This window comes from Vulpes lagopus, chromosome 14, assembly GCF_018345385.1.
Source record: "Vulpes lagopus strain Blue_001 chromosome 14, ASM1834538v1, whole genome shotgun sequence".
In the NCBI taxonomy this organism is placed as follows: Eukaryota; Metazoa; Chordata; class Mammalia; order Carnivora; family Canidae; genus Vulpes; species Vulpes lagopus.
This window is the reverse complement of record NC_054837.1, coordinates 30,275,082-30,288,047: the sequence shown is the minus strand read 5'-3', so window position 1 is coordinate 30,288,047 and position 12,966 is coordinate 30,275,082. Positions and strand designations below refer to the sequence as shown.

The 12,966-nt window shown below is 51.3% G+C and overlaps 1 protein-coding gene across 10 annotated transcripts in view; it reads left to right on the top strand.

The window, feature by feature from the left end:
* PITPNM2 (phosphatidylinositol transfer protein membrane associated 2) overlaps window positions 1-12,966 on the top strand; it is a 141,339-nt gene that overhangs the window by 21,537 nt on the left and 106,836 nt on the right. For all 10 annotated transcript variants that reach the window (XR_005983787.1, XR_005983786.1, XM_041729038.1 and 7 more), the window contains exon 2: window positions 10,969-11,075. The gene's annotated coding sequence lies outside the window, so the exon portion shown is untranslated. The remainder of the gene's footprint in view (window positions 1-10,968; window positions 11,076-12,966) is intronic.

Sequence of the window (12,966 nt, the reverse complement as noted above, 5' to 3'; positions counted from 1 at the left end):
CCCCGGGCAAGGAAGAGCTTTTAAGTAAAATGAAAAATCTGGAGAAAACCATGCGAGAGCCTTTTCTACCGCAAAGTGCAGCTCTAGCTGAGTTCCTGGCACAGCCAGTTGAGGATACTGGTTCCTATTAGAAGCCACTTTGCACACGGTGGTGGGGGTGGGGGGACCCCTTGATTCCTGTGGGTGAGTTGCCTGAATGGTTCCTTCCCAGTGGGGGTTCCCCTCCTCTGTCAGCTTGTCCATCACCAAGGATCTGAGAAGTACCAGATGCTTTAAAATTACACCAAGACCTGTGAAATGACAAAATAATTTTGCCAAGGTAAGGACATTATTTTTAAAGAGCTACAGGACTCCCAGATGTTACCAGGGGCTGGAGGAGGGGCCATGGGAAGTATGTTTTAAGGGGTACAGAGTTTCTGTTTGTGGGAAGATGAAACATTTCTGGAGATAGATGGTGGTGATTGCTGTACAAATGGTTAAGATGGTAAATTTTATGTCCTGTATAATTAACACAACACAGAGAAAAGCAACAGTTCACGGTAGCCATCCTCTCGTGAGCTGAGAACACTAAAAAATAGGAAAGGTCTACTCTAAGAGTGAAAAGAGAATATACAGGGCTTTCTGAGCAGCTTGCCCCATTAGCCATGGTCTCATTTCATCTTGATCTGGCAAGCGCTTGGTGGTGCCTGGTGCTGGCCACTCGCTGAGGTGTGAGAGTCACTCAGGAGGCGTTGAGGGCTGGAGATAGAGATCTCTCTGGTCAAGGAGATTGGCTGGGCTCTAGGGGCTCAGTGGTCCCTGAAAAGATCCCTTCTCTGACGTGAGGGCCTGAGGCTGACCTCCCCATCCTGAGGTGTTATCTCAGAAATGAGACAAGAAGCTTGCCCCTGGCCTGCTGCTGGGTGTTTTGTTAGTCTAGTATGAGTGAATCTGGCAAGCAGTGACTGGGTGTGATCTTCATCACCATATTCCTGTGTCCCCAGTAGCTTATCTAACTTTTGCAAAAAGAGCATTTGCCCAGTCCCACCTAGAAGCTGGGGAGTGGAGCAGACATCTGTCTGAAACTGCTCTGCTTGGAGGTGCAGAGTAGATGCTGGGGCTCTGGGGATCCCACCGGCAGGGAGGAGCTTCACAGAGATGTCACTTGGGCTTTTGCACTGCCACCAGCTTCCTTGAGGTGTTTGAAATGTATTACCAGTGCAGTTGTCATCCCAAGCTGGAATGATCATCAGGAAACCCATGCCGTGTGGAGTCTCTGCTTTTAGAGGGTGTAGGTATGTGCGTGAGCTGACTCGCAGTCAGGCGGCGTTGCTTCTGTGGAGAATGGGCCTCGTGTTCGGTCTGGCCGTGCATTATGGCTTTCTTAAGGTCATCCATCCATGTGTGGGTCCTTGGTTCTCACCCGACTTGCAGAGAGAGAAACACTAGTCCCAGGAAAGAGCAGGACCAAGACCAGAGAGAGCCCCCTATATAGACCAGTGCATCCTAGCTACCCTGGGACTCGACAGCCCGTTCATGATTGCTTCGAGCCACAATCCCTCGTTCTACAGCTCAAACTCAGATTCCAGAAGGCGAGGTGGCCACATGGCACTGGAGCCCAAACCATGTGCTACCCAGGCCCTGGACACTCTGGGGCATTTTGTGTCTTAGAGGGTGTCAGTTGGGAAAAAGCCCCAAACACTGTGTGTTCAGAGTTGATGGAAACACAGCCCTACCTTCCCTACGGTGCACCCACCTGAAAGCCTTGTCAGAGCTTGAAGCTGCCATGGGAGGCCATGCGGGCACTTGTGATGAGTTTCCATTTGACTCACATTTGTCAAGAAGGTGACACGACCTACCATATTCACAGGCTGCTGTGATTGCTGAGCTGACATAGCTGCTCATGTGGGTGGCAAGCGTATGTTTCCCATTAAGAAAATTGCTACTTTTGGGATGCCTGGGTGGCTCAGCAGTTGAACGTCTGCTTTCGGCTCAGGGAGTGATCCTGGGATTCCGGGATCGAGTCCCACGTCGGGCTTCTTGCAGGGAGCCTGCTTCTCCCTCTGCCTATGTCTCTGCCTGTCTCTCTCTCTGTGTGTCTCTCATGAATGGATAAATAAAATCTTAAAAAAAAAAAATTGCTACTTTTGAACAGTGGAACTTTTTTGCTTTTACTAAAATTAAGAAAATAATAATAGAACAACCCACCCAACACCCCGAGTTTCTTAAAAAAGGAAAAAAAAATGTAATGTCAACCCAGAAATTCAGCTTGGTATCATAATTCAGCAGAGCCACAGGGCCAGAAGGAAGAAGTTCTCACTGGGGTAAGGTTAAAGCTGCCACCCTTCCATCCTCCTGGAGCTGTGATACTGGGTCCTTGTCCTTTCCCCCACCCCTGATCATGACAAAGCTTCAGGAGAAGCAGTTTCAAATGCAAGCCAGCAGTGCCAGATCTGCCTGAGAATCTGCAGCACGGGATCACTGGAGAAATCCCTCAGGTGACTGTAGAGTCAAGATGTCTTGCTGAGCAAAGTCTTGTTTGGAGCACTCGAGTCCTGAAGGAGTCCTTGATAGATGGAAGTGAGACTGTTATTATCGTTGCTCAGCCTAGAGAGGAGGGCGGGAGCTTGAGGGCTCTGCTTCTAGCCTGCAGGGGCCGAGGCCAGCTGGGAACAGGCTAGCCAAGACTGCAGACCCCTCTCTTGGGCCCTCATGGTTGGGAGCATATGGGGGCCTGAAGGTCGCTACCTGTATTCCCCAGCCCAGCTGCCATCGGTACTGAGGCACAGCATTTGTGGCCCGGCATGTGTCTGACAATAGTTACTGCCTCTAGTAGCCCAGATGGTGTAAACAACCCATCCGTGGTATGGTATGTAACTATTTTCCATCATTGCCACATGCTGCCCATGTTGACATGAATGGGCAGGAGGAATTACTTGGGAACTTGCTGTAGTCAGAATAGCCAGTTGGGCCACAGGCAGGGCAGCAAGACTGGCCCTGTGCCATGGAGGGGACAGCTTCCAGGGCAAGCTTGGCCTACTCTTGCTGCCTCCTGCCCAAACACCGAATCCTTCACCTAGAGACCCCGGGGAGCATTCCCTTAGAGCTCCTATCAAGGAAAAGTTTGATTCTTGGCCTGAACCAGTATGTTTTTCACTGTTGGCAAGAGCTCTGTGGCCTGGCATATTTCCCTCTTTGCTTTGCCTACCAGGAAGCACATGGTTACGATTTTTATTTTATTTTTATTTTTAAAAATATTTTATTTATTTATTCATGAGAGACACACACACACACAGAGAGAGAGAGAGAGAGAGAGAGAGTGAGAGAGGCAGAGACACAGGCAAAGGGAGAAGCAGGCTCCAAGCAGGGAGCCTGATGTGGGACTTGATCTCCAGAATCATGCCCTGGGCTGAAGGCAGGTGCTAAACCATTGAGCCACCCGGGCTGCCCAAGATTTTTATTTTTTACTCATTTGCTTATAGATTATCCTCAGGAGTCTTAGGATAGGGTTTCTCCTTCCATTTTGGTTTCATTCTTTCTTTACTCTTCTAGTGTTTTGTGGAGGTGAACCTACATTATAAGGTTTTTGGAAGCAGGTAGATGAACCTATATTGTAAGGTTTTTGGAGTGAGACTTGGATATGTGAAAAACTCTCATCATGTGCTTAGTGTGTGATTGGTGGGTGCAGAAGTGTCCTGTATCTGATCTCCCTGAATTGCTAACAAGGTTGGTGATGCCAGGAGGGTCAAGATCAGGCCTGGGCCTGATTCTCCTGTGCATCCTTCACATGATGGAAGTGTAGTAACAGTTTGGTGCATGTACTAGTTAGGATAAGTAATGCTAGCTGCTATAACAGTTATTATAGTCTCAACATATCCCAGTAAAGACTGTTCTCACTTCTTACAGTTGACTTGAATGCTCTGGGGGTGGCCTCCGTGTAGTGATTCGGGGCTTCAGCATATTTTCCTGTGGTGTTTCTGCCATCTGCTGGGGTTCCCCTGGGGTCTTCCATGGGACCTAGGCTGTCAGCTGCTTGGTGAGAGAAGACCGAGGGCATTGAAAGGTCATGTGGGAATTTTAGGGGCCAGGCTTGGAAGGGGTGTATGTTCCTCTACTCACAGAATGTTGGAGCTGAATGGAGAAGTCCTTTAGAGGTCAGCCTCCTCATAGGACATGTGGAAAAATGGATCCTAGAGAAGGGAACTGACCGACCCAGAGTCCGTTCAACGAGAACTGTGTTCTCAACCTCACCCCTGGGTCATTCCCACAGCCCCACACACATCTCTGTGCTCAGCATACACATTCCTGCTCTGGACAGGATGGTTGAGACAGTTGATAGACGGCCTGGCTGTTCCATGGAGAAACCCATGGCCTTCACAGCAGCTATTGGATTTCAGTATGTGTGGGGATTTGGAGAGTAGAAAAGGAGTCTCTTTCTGAGACTTATTCAGGCACTGCTTTGTCTCCGTGACTCACCTATGAGTGCATGAAAGGCCTCCATCGGCCTCACATTAGGAACAGAGATTCCCTCCAAAGCCATTAGAGAGCCTGACCACGGTGTCAGACATCCATCAGTGCAACAAAGTGCTCCCCAGCTTTAGTGATTTAAAACATCAACCATTTTATTTGCTCACAACATGGCAGTTTCAGCAGGGCTTGGTGGGGACAGCTCATCTCTGCTCTGCTGGTGTCAGCTGGGACAGCTTGACTGGAGGTGGAAGATCCATTTCCAGGATGGCCCCACTCCCATGGTTGTAAGTCAGGGCTGGCACTTGGCTCTATCTGCTGGGGCTCTTGGCTGGGACAGTGGTTCCCCTCCGCATCACCCCTCCCCATCACTGGCTTGGGATTCTCATGGCTCAGTGATCTTACGTGGGCTTCTTCCATGGTGGCTGCTTCCCCCGCCCCAGAGTGCAAACACAGAAGTGTGCAGGCCGCCTCCTTTTCCTCCTATTTTTCATTTTTTATTGTAAAATACATATAACAAACTTTACCACTTTAGCTATTTTTAAGTGTCCAGTTCAGTGGCATTAGGTACATTCACACTGTTGTGCAGCCTTCACCACCATCGACCTCCAGAACTCTTTCATCTTGGGGCACCTGGGTGGCTCAGTCAGTGAAGCACCTGCCTTTGGCTTTATGTCATGATCCCAGGGGCTGGGATGGAGCCCCACATCAGGCTCTCTGCTCAGCGGGGAGTCTGCTTCTCCCTCTCCCTCTCCCCCTGCTTGTGCTCTCTTCTCACCTGCTCTCTCTCAAATAAAGTCTTTAAAAAAAAAAAAAAAGAACTCTTTCATCTTGCAAAACTGAGGCTATGACCCTATTACACAACAACTTCCCATTCCCCTCCCGCAGTCCCTGGTGCCCACCCTTCTACTTTCCATCCCTGTGAACAGGACTCCTGGGAGCACCTTGGATGGGTGGGACCATGTGGTATTTGTTCATTTGTGCCTGGCTTGTTTCACTCAGTGTGGTGTCCACCAGGCTCATCCAGGATTGTCTCCCTCTTTAAGACTGAGCAATATGCCACTGCATGTAGGGCCCACATTTTGTTTATCCATTCATCTGTGGATGAACACTTGGGTTGCGTCCACCTTTTCCTACTGTGAACTGTGCCGCAATGAACACAGCAAACACCTGTTTGAGTCTCTGCCTTCAGTTCTTAGGCCTTCCTTAGAGCTTGAGTCTGAACCTGGCACAGTGGTACTTCCAGCCCATTCTGTTGGTTAACATGGGTCATGAGACAAGGCCAAGTCTCCTTGGTCCGCCATGGTAACCATGTGCCACATCCACTCTGGGAAAAGATCCTTGCAGAAGAGGCGGGTGGGCCTGCCCACAGACACCCTCCAGGACCTGGCTCCCCTGGCAGATGCCTCTGGATGGCCAGATGCCTGTGGCCTGGGCATCCAGGGCAAGGTTCTATTGGAGAACCTCAAGCCCGAGCCCAGCCATCCCCTCCCTCCCTTGCAGGAGGCTGCAGCACTCACTGTCTGTTTTGTATCGCTAATGGCTGTGCCTCTTATTATATAATCTGTTATTCTGTGCTGCACCAGGCCTTGGTTACTTGTCAAAAGTTTCTAGAAGCCAGCTGTATCAGCTCCAGGCAACTGGGGGTGCCGCCTGTCCCTCATAGTATTAGTCACTCTGTACTTAGCTAAATTTAACTTTTTATCATCCAAATGATATTTTTGTGGGCTTGGAATTTTACATAATGCTACCAACTGCTGCAGGCTAAGAATTTCTCCTTTTTGTTGTGAGCGTGTGAGTGTGTGTGCGCGCGCGTGCGTGCGTGCATGCTGGTTTTCTCCCCAGTGAACTTTTGCATGCCCAAGGGAGCATTGTTCAGTTTCTCTTCCCTGTTCTGCCTTCCCAGGTCCGGGTTTCTTCCTCCAGCTCTGCTTTGCCTTTTGCCAGCTGGGAGGAAAATTGCTTCTAACAGCTTTCTGATGGTCTTGCTAATGCTTCCTTCCTCACTTGAGGGCTCTCAACTTTGAAGGTCCTTGAGGGTTTCCCTGCTGCCTCCACAGTCTGGGATTCAGAGAAGGAAGCTCAGCTCCAGGGTAGCCCATCTGTTGAGAAAGCAGAGAGAAGATTCCGGAAAGAGGGTGGGGGAGGGGGGAGGGGGAAGGGACAAGAAGTAAGAAGTCCAGTGACCCAAGGAGCTGCAGGCATGGAGCAGGGGGAGGGACCTGGCTCCCAACAGTGGGAGTGCGTGGCTGAAGGGCTCATCAGCAATGATAGCACGCTGGGCCCTTCCCCCGGGGTCTTTTGTGTTCCACCCCATAATTATGTATGGGAGGTGTTTACCTCCATTTTCCAGATGAGGAAACTGAGGATTAGGTCAGAGGGATGAGCAGCAGCAGTAGTAACCACAGCCCAACAAACACACCACAGCACTTAGCGTGGGCCGGGCATGAGCCTAGCACTGGCCCTTGGTGGCTCATTGGCCCTTGACAGTGGTCCTATGAAGTAGGTGCTGGCCTCAGCGCTCTTTTACAGATAAAGTAGCTGAGTCCTAGGGACATTAGGTTAAGCACACAGGTTAAGTTGCCGGAGGTCACCGAGCTGAGAGATGGCACAGCTTGCCACCCCTAGCCCTCCCCTTTGTCTCCTGGCCTTGTCACCTCTTCTTTCCTCAGCAGCTTTGGATGAGAGGCACACTGCATCCTGTGCTGCATTTTCCAAAGCATACGAGGCTGACTCCAGCCTCATCTGGTCGCTCGGTTTCTTCCTAGTGCGTGCGTGCGTGTGTGCATGCGTGCGTGTGTGCATGCGTGCGTGTGCGTGTGTGTGTGTGTGTGTGTGTGTTTAGGTTGCCTCTGGGAGAACCAACTCAGAATTGGTATTGGCTTCTTGAAGAGAGGAGCAGTTGCTGGAGAAAGGGACAAGATGAAAACTCATGCTTACTTTGCACCCTTTTTATCTTTTCAAAAATACAGATATATTGCTTGTTTTAAGTTACTTTATTAATATGTTAGGAACTCCTAAGTATAGACCACAAAGAATTAAACACACCTGCATGCAGAAGCTTGTATGTGGATGCTCATAGCAGCTCTATTTACAATGACCCCAAAGTGGAAGCAGCCCACACGGATAAACAAGATGTGGTGTGTTCATACAGTGGAATATTATTTGGCCATAAAAGGGAAGGAAGCACTGACACCTGCTAAACAACACAGATGACCCTTGAATACATGCCAGACTCAGAAGGCCTTGTGTTATGTGCCCATTTCTATGGAATGCCCAGAGTGGGCAAATCAATAGAGACAGAAGCAGGTTGGCATTTGCCAGGGACTGGGGGAGTGGGAACAGAGCAGCTAGTAATGGATATGGGTTTCTCTTTGGGGTCGAAGGAAGTGTTCTGGAAATAGAGAGTGCGGATGGCCACACAGCTGTGTGAATGTGCTAAGCACACTGAATTGTATACACTTCAGAAGGGTGACTGTATGGCATGCAGATTGTATCTCAATAAAACAAAAAACGAGGAGCCGTGCCTCCAGATGAAATCAAACGTGGTGACACCTTGGCTGAGGCCAGCAACCGGTGCGGTTTGCCGTGGTGCCCCCAGTATTCGCATCTGTCCCTCTGTGCACGCTCTCCTGCCACCTGCCTCACTGTCTCCATGTCAACGGGGGACGGAAACCACAGTGTTTAACTTCGGTTGTGCCACCCACTCATTTGGAACTCATGCTTTCAACCAGGGCCAGCCTGAGACATGCAGACGTCTGGGCAAGCTAGTAATTTGGCACCCCACAAACCGGTATTCTTTAAGTGTTTGTTTGACATTTATTTAGTGGGGATGAGAAGAGACCGATAATCCTATTAATAGACGTTGTACAGAGAAACAGATTCACTTACTAATTCATCTGAATTAGTAAGAATTTCAGATCCCCTGAAATTAGCTAGGGATCTGAAAAATTTTCAGGAAAGCGGGTTCTGACTCCTCCAAAAGGTGGGCTTTATTTATTTGTTTTTTCCTGCCCCCCCCCGCCAGAGTTTTCCACATCATTCAAGAGGTGTAGTGAAGATTTCAATTTTGAAACGTAACAGAGAGGTTCTAATACTGTACCTCGACAGGTACGGTTGATGATATACTGTATCATATAATTGAGATTTGCTAGGAGGATGGAACTCACGTGATCTCACCCACCACCCCCTCCCAAAAAAGGGTAGCTCTGAGGTGATGATGGATATGCTAATTGACTCAATGATGGGAATCCGCTCCTGGGTGTAAAATATCCCGTCGTTGTGCACTTTAGATATATCACCGTTTTGTCAATCGTATCTCAATAAAACCAGGGAGAAACGCTTATAGGCACAAACGTGTTTTGTTTTTGTTCCTGACCATCGGCGACGAATACACCAGCGTGTATTTCAGTTTCCAGTCCCTGCGCCCCGTGACAGGTGTGTGTGGAATGTGCATCCAACAGCTCTCAGAAACGGCTTGGGTTGTGGTTTCTCATCTTCCCTAAGGTTGGGAGCTGGTTGGCTTTTCGGCTTTTGTGTGAGGGGTCACGGGAGGAGACTGACTCGCCTGGCAGTATCTTCCAGTTTCATCCAGTGATGATTGGTGCCCACCTTCCTCCTCCCACCCCACCCCCCGCCAGCTCCCCCGGGTCCCAAGAGGTTCCCTGAAGAGCAGACATGTAGCAGATCTTGCATTCACTTTTTGGACTTTAAATGCTTTTTTTTTTTTTTTAATTTTTTGCCAGAAAGATGATTTCCCCACAGTGTGCCTCTCTGTAAGGAGCTTGCGTTTTTCTCTCGCAGCCCCTGCAGATCTCATTCTGCTGGGTGTGAGTCACAGTTGACCTTCTCACCCATGGGAGGCGTCACGGTGGAGTGGAGAGGGCCCGGCCTTCAGAATCCAGCTCCCCACTGACTGGTGTGTTACCATGGCAAACCCCCTACCCTCCTGGCAGGTTTCCTCACCTCTGAAACTGGGGAGACTGACACTGACCTCACACTGGCTTTAGAGGTTTTGTGGTGGAAGCGAAGAAACAGAACGGAGAAACCACACAGAGGCAGGGCATGTGTGTGCAGTGAGATGTGGAATACAGGGGAATGTGGAGGAGAGAAGCTGGAGCCCCTCCCCAACCTTCCCCTGCATGTGCAGTGGGGGGCCTGGAACCTGGGACGGGCCCTCAAGACATTTTGTTTGTTAGGGGTCCAGCGTGTCTGTGGGGGTGTACTCGCGGCCACGGACAGGAGGGGCAGGGGCAGGTGCATGGCCAAGAGGGAGCCTCAGCCCCTGCAGGCCCAGCCCGAAGAGGACTTTGCAGAATTGGCTGAGGCTTCTCCAGAAATGTGGGCCTGCAGTGCGGTGGGTGGGCGTGTAAAAAAGCTGGTCTCCACTGCTTGCGGCCTCACCTCCCACTGCTGTGCCGTCCCCAGTTAGATTCTCTCCCTCCTCTCAACTCTTACTGCCTGTGCCCTCATTTGGCAGTTTATCACTTCTGCTATCCTGAGCCTCCCCAACATGCCCCTCACTTTACTTTTACCTTTGTCAAGACTGCTAGCCCCTTGGGGGCATAGGCTGTTGTCCCTGGAGCCACCAGATGCCTGGCCTCAGCCCTTGGTGGTGGTGGAGGGTGTGTCTCTCTGGAGCTGAGAATTGGTTCCTGAAGAGCCATGCTTCTACAGCTTTCCAGTGTGAAGTGGGGTGTGGTGGGGTGTAGTGGGAGGGTTGCTTTCTGGTCATGGTCAGGAGAAGGCTTTGGGGGCTGCTGCCCCCTCCCCGGGTTCAGTATGGGGTCTGGCAAGTGCATGAGACAAACAGGAATGTGTTGAGCTGTAAGTGTGGGTCATGGTGGGAGCCCCTGGTTCAGTGGCGGTTTTAGCAGTGCCTGTGAATTTTTCTGACGTCTTAGAGGCAGATGCACCCGGGACTCCCCAGAAATCCATTTCTCCACCTTTTCCATCAGTGTTCATCTCTGGCCTCCGGATATTTGGTGGAGGTGGGTCTCCAGTTACACACTGCCCAACCGCAGGAACTTGATAGGAAGGAGAGTGTTGTCTGTATCACACGCTGCTTGTGACCCTGCCCCGGGCACCACCAGGATGCTCCCGGCTGGTGGCCAAGGAGTCTAGGCTGCTGTTTGCCCTTCTGCAGCCTGGGCTTCTGCAGTCCCAAAGGTTGATAGGTGAAAAATCTCAGGTTTGAAGCCGAGAGCTCTGAGCTGGGTGTCTGTGCTGAGAAAGCTCGTGCGTGCTTGGGGGTGTGGGTTCTGGTTCTCTTCTGAAGCAGAGTGAGCCTTGGGCAGTGTTGGGGGCATCAGCCTCGGGGACTGCATTCCAGACTGGGTTCCTTCATCCAGTGCAGACTCCAGCCCAGCATCCCCCGTCCTCACCCCTTGGCGAGCTAGATTTCCGGTCTCTGGCGCTGCTCAGGATGAGGCCGGGCCCTGTTGGTTTCCCTGCCAGGTTGCTCTGAGTGACCAAAGTGGCTGGTGTCTGTCTTACCTCCTTCCTCCCGGCTTCTCCCTGCAGGATGCTGACACGTGTGTCCTGGTCCCTGACACCCTCCTGCGTGCCTAGTGAGTCGTCCCTCCTCCTGTGGCAGGACATCGAGGGAGCCTTCTCACAGGGACCAACGGGTAAGGACAACCCACTGGCTTTGGAGTTTGGGGGTGCAGGGGCTCTCTTGTTGTTTCTTTTCCCTTAAACATCTGACTTTATCTGATTAATGGGATAGATTGTATTAATCAATCCTGCTTCTTGCAAATATTGATTGCTCTTCACTAAGTAGGTAGAACTGATGTTCTGTCTGTGGTTCCTTTAGATTCCAGATACGATACAACCTCCTTTGGTGGCCCTTGTGACTCTTTGCTATAGAGACTGCCCTGAGGGGCCCCTCTCCTCTTCCCTTGGAGTCCCTGTCCCAGCCTGGGCTCCCCATTCCCAGTAAACAGGGCAGGACAGGAGTTTCAGGACTCTTAGGCCTTGGCAGTGGTCAGTGACACGGGGAAAAAAAAAAGTGTGTGTTTTCATGTAAGCATTTCCCTGGACGAGAAACTGAGTGGGGGGCCATGGTGTGTCTGAGGTCCTCTGTGGAGTCAGTGGGGGCCTTGGTGGGACTCCTGCTGCTTAGCTCTTTCTCTCCTGCCCTGGGTCCTCCTGGGCTACTTGTCCATCCCATCCCATTTCCTGCCCCCGTGTCTCTGGCACAGGCCTCACCCTGTCCCCTTCTTGTCATGCCAAGGCCTTTGGTGGGTAGAGTAGGTAAAGCGGTATTGCCTTTTCTTATTCTAAACCCCCAACCAACCCCTCTCACTGGACCCCACTCAGCTAGTCTGAACATTGGGGATAAGGAGGATAGATGTTCCATCTGGAGAAACTAACCTAATGGGGGGAAGAGGCTGGTGGTAGCATTAGTGTTTCTAAACATGCTGCGAACACACTGGCTCTGCTAAGTGCACAGGATCCATTATGATCCCATTTTACACAAGAAAGCTGAGGCTCAGAGGTGGCAAGTGTCTGGCCCAAGGCCACACAGCTAGTCAGTGTGAGCTTGGGATTGGACCCCAAGTCTGAACTCTGAAGCACATGGCATGATGTTCCAAATATGGCCCTGGCTTTCCCAAAGGAAGGGTCCAGGCCCCGCCCTCCCTTGCCTCCTGGCTCCGGGTCAGCCCCTGGCCTCCTCTTGGCCTCCCTTCCTTGCTGGGGAACCACATGGCAGACAAGGTCTCAGCCGGGTGCCCTCCCCCCCCCCCCCCCCCCCCCCCCCCCGTGTTTCCATGTTGGCACTGCGGGCTGTTTTCTCTATAATTGCTCATTCTTTTCAGTTGCTGTAAAAAGGCCTCCAAGTGCTAAGAAGAGAGAGTGCTCTGTTGTATTTTTGTTTTGTTGTCTTGTTTTAATTCACTCTCGGAGAGGCTCAGAGTCTCAGCTGCTGGGGTGGGCATGGGGGAAGGCTGGTATGGAACGCAGGCCTGCCCTTGAGCCTCCCCGAGGGCTGGTGAGGTTGCCCCCTGTCCTGCTGGCCACAGGGGCCCTGGGGAGCACTTCTCTGCCCACCAGACCTGAGTTCTGATAGCAGTTCCTTTGCTTCCTGTTTCCTTTTCTACCAGAAGGCAGTTTTTTTCCTTCCTAACAACAGCATTCCCCAGTTAGGTGGTTTTCGAGATGGTGGCCTTGTGGCCACTTTATCTGGGGGGTCCCTAGTTAACCCCAGTTGTGCTCAGAATTCCTCTGCTTTACTCATTTATCCAGTGAATATGTACTGCGTCCTGAGGCTGAACCAGGTACGGATCTGGGTGCCAGACACACAGAACAGACAGGAGTCCCACCCACCTGACTTTCTACCCAGGTGTGGCCAGATCGCCTACCCTCCAGTCTCACCTCTGTGCTTGGCAGGGGGGAAGATCATGGTTGCCCCCCACCCTCCTCTGAGCTCCACCTGGGAGTTTGTGGCTCTGGCGGGCATTGGGCATCAGGACTGCTGGGCCCTGGCTGGCCTGCATGTGGAGGGGTTGGGGAAAGGCA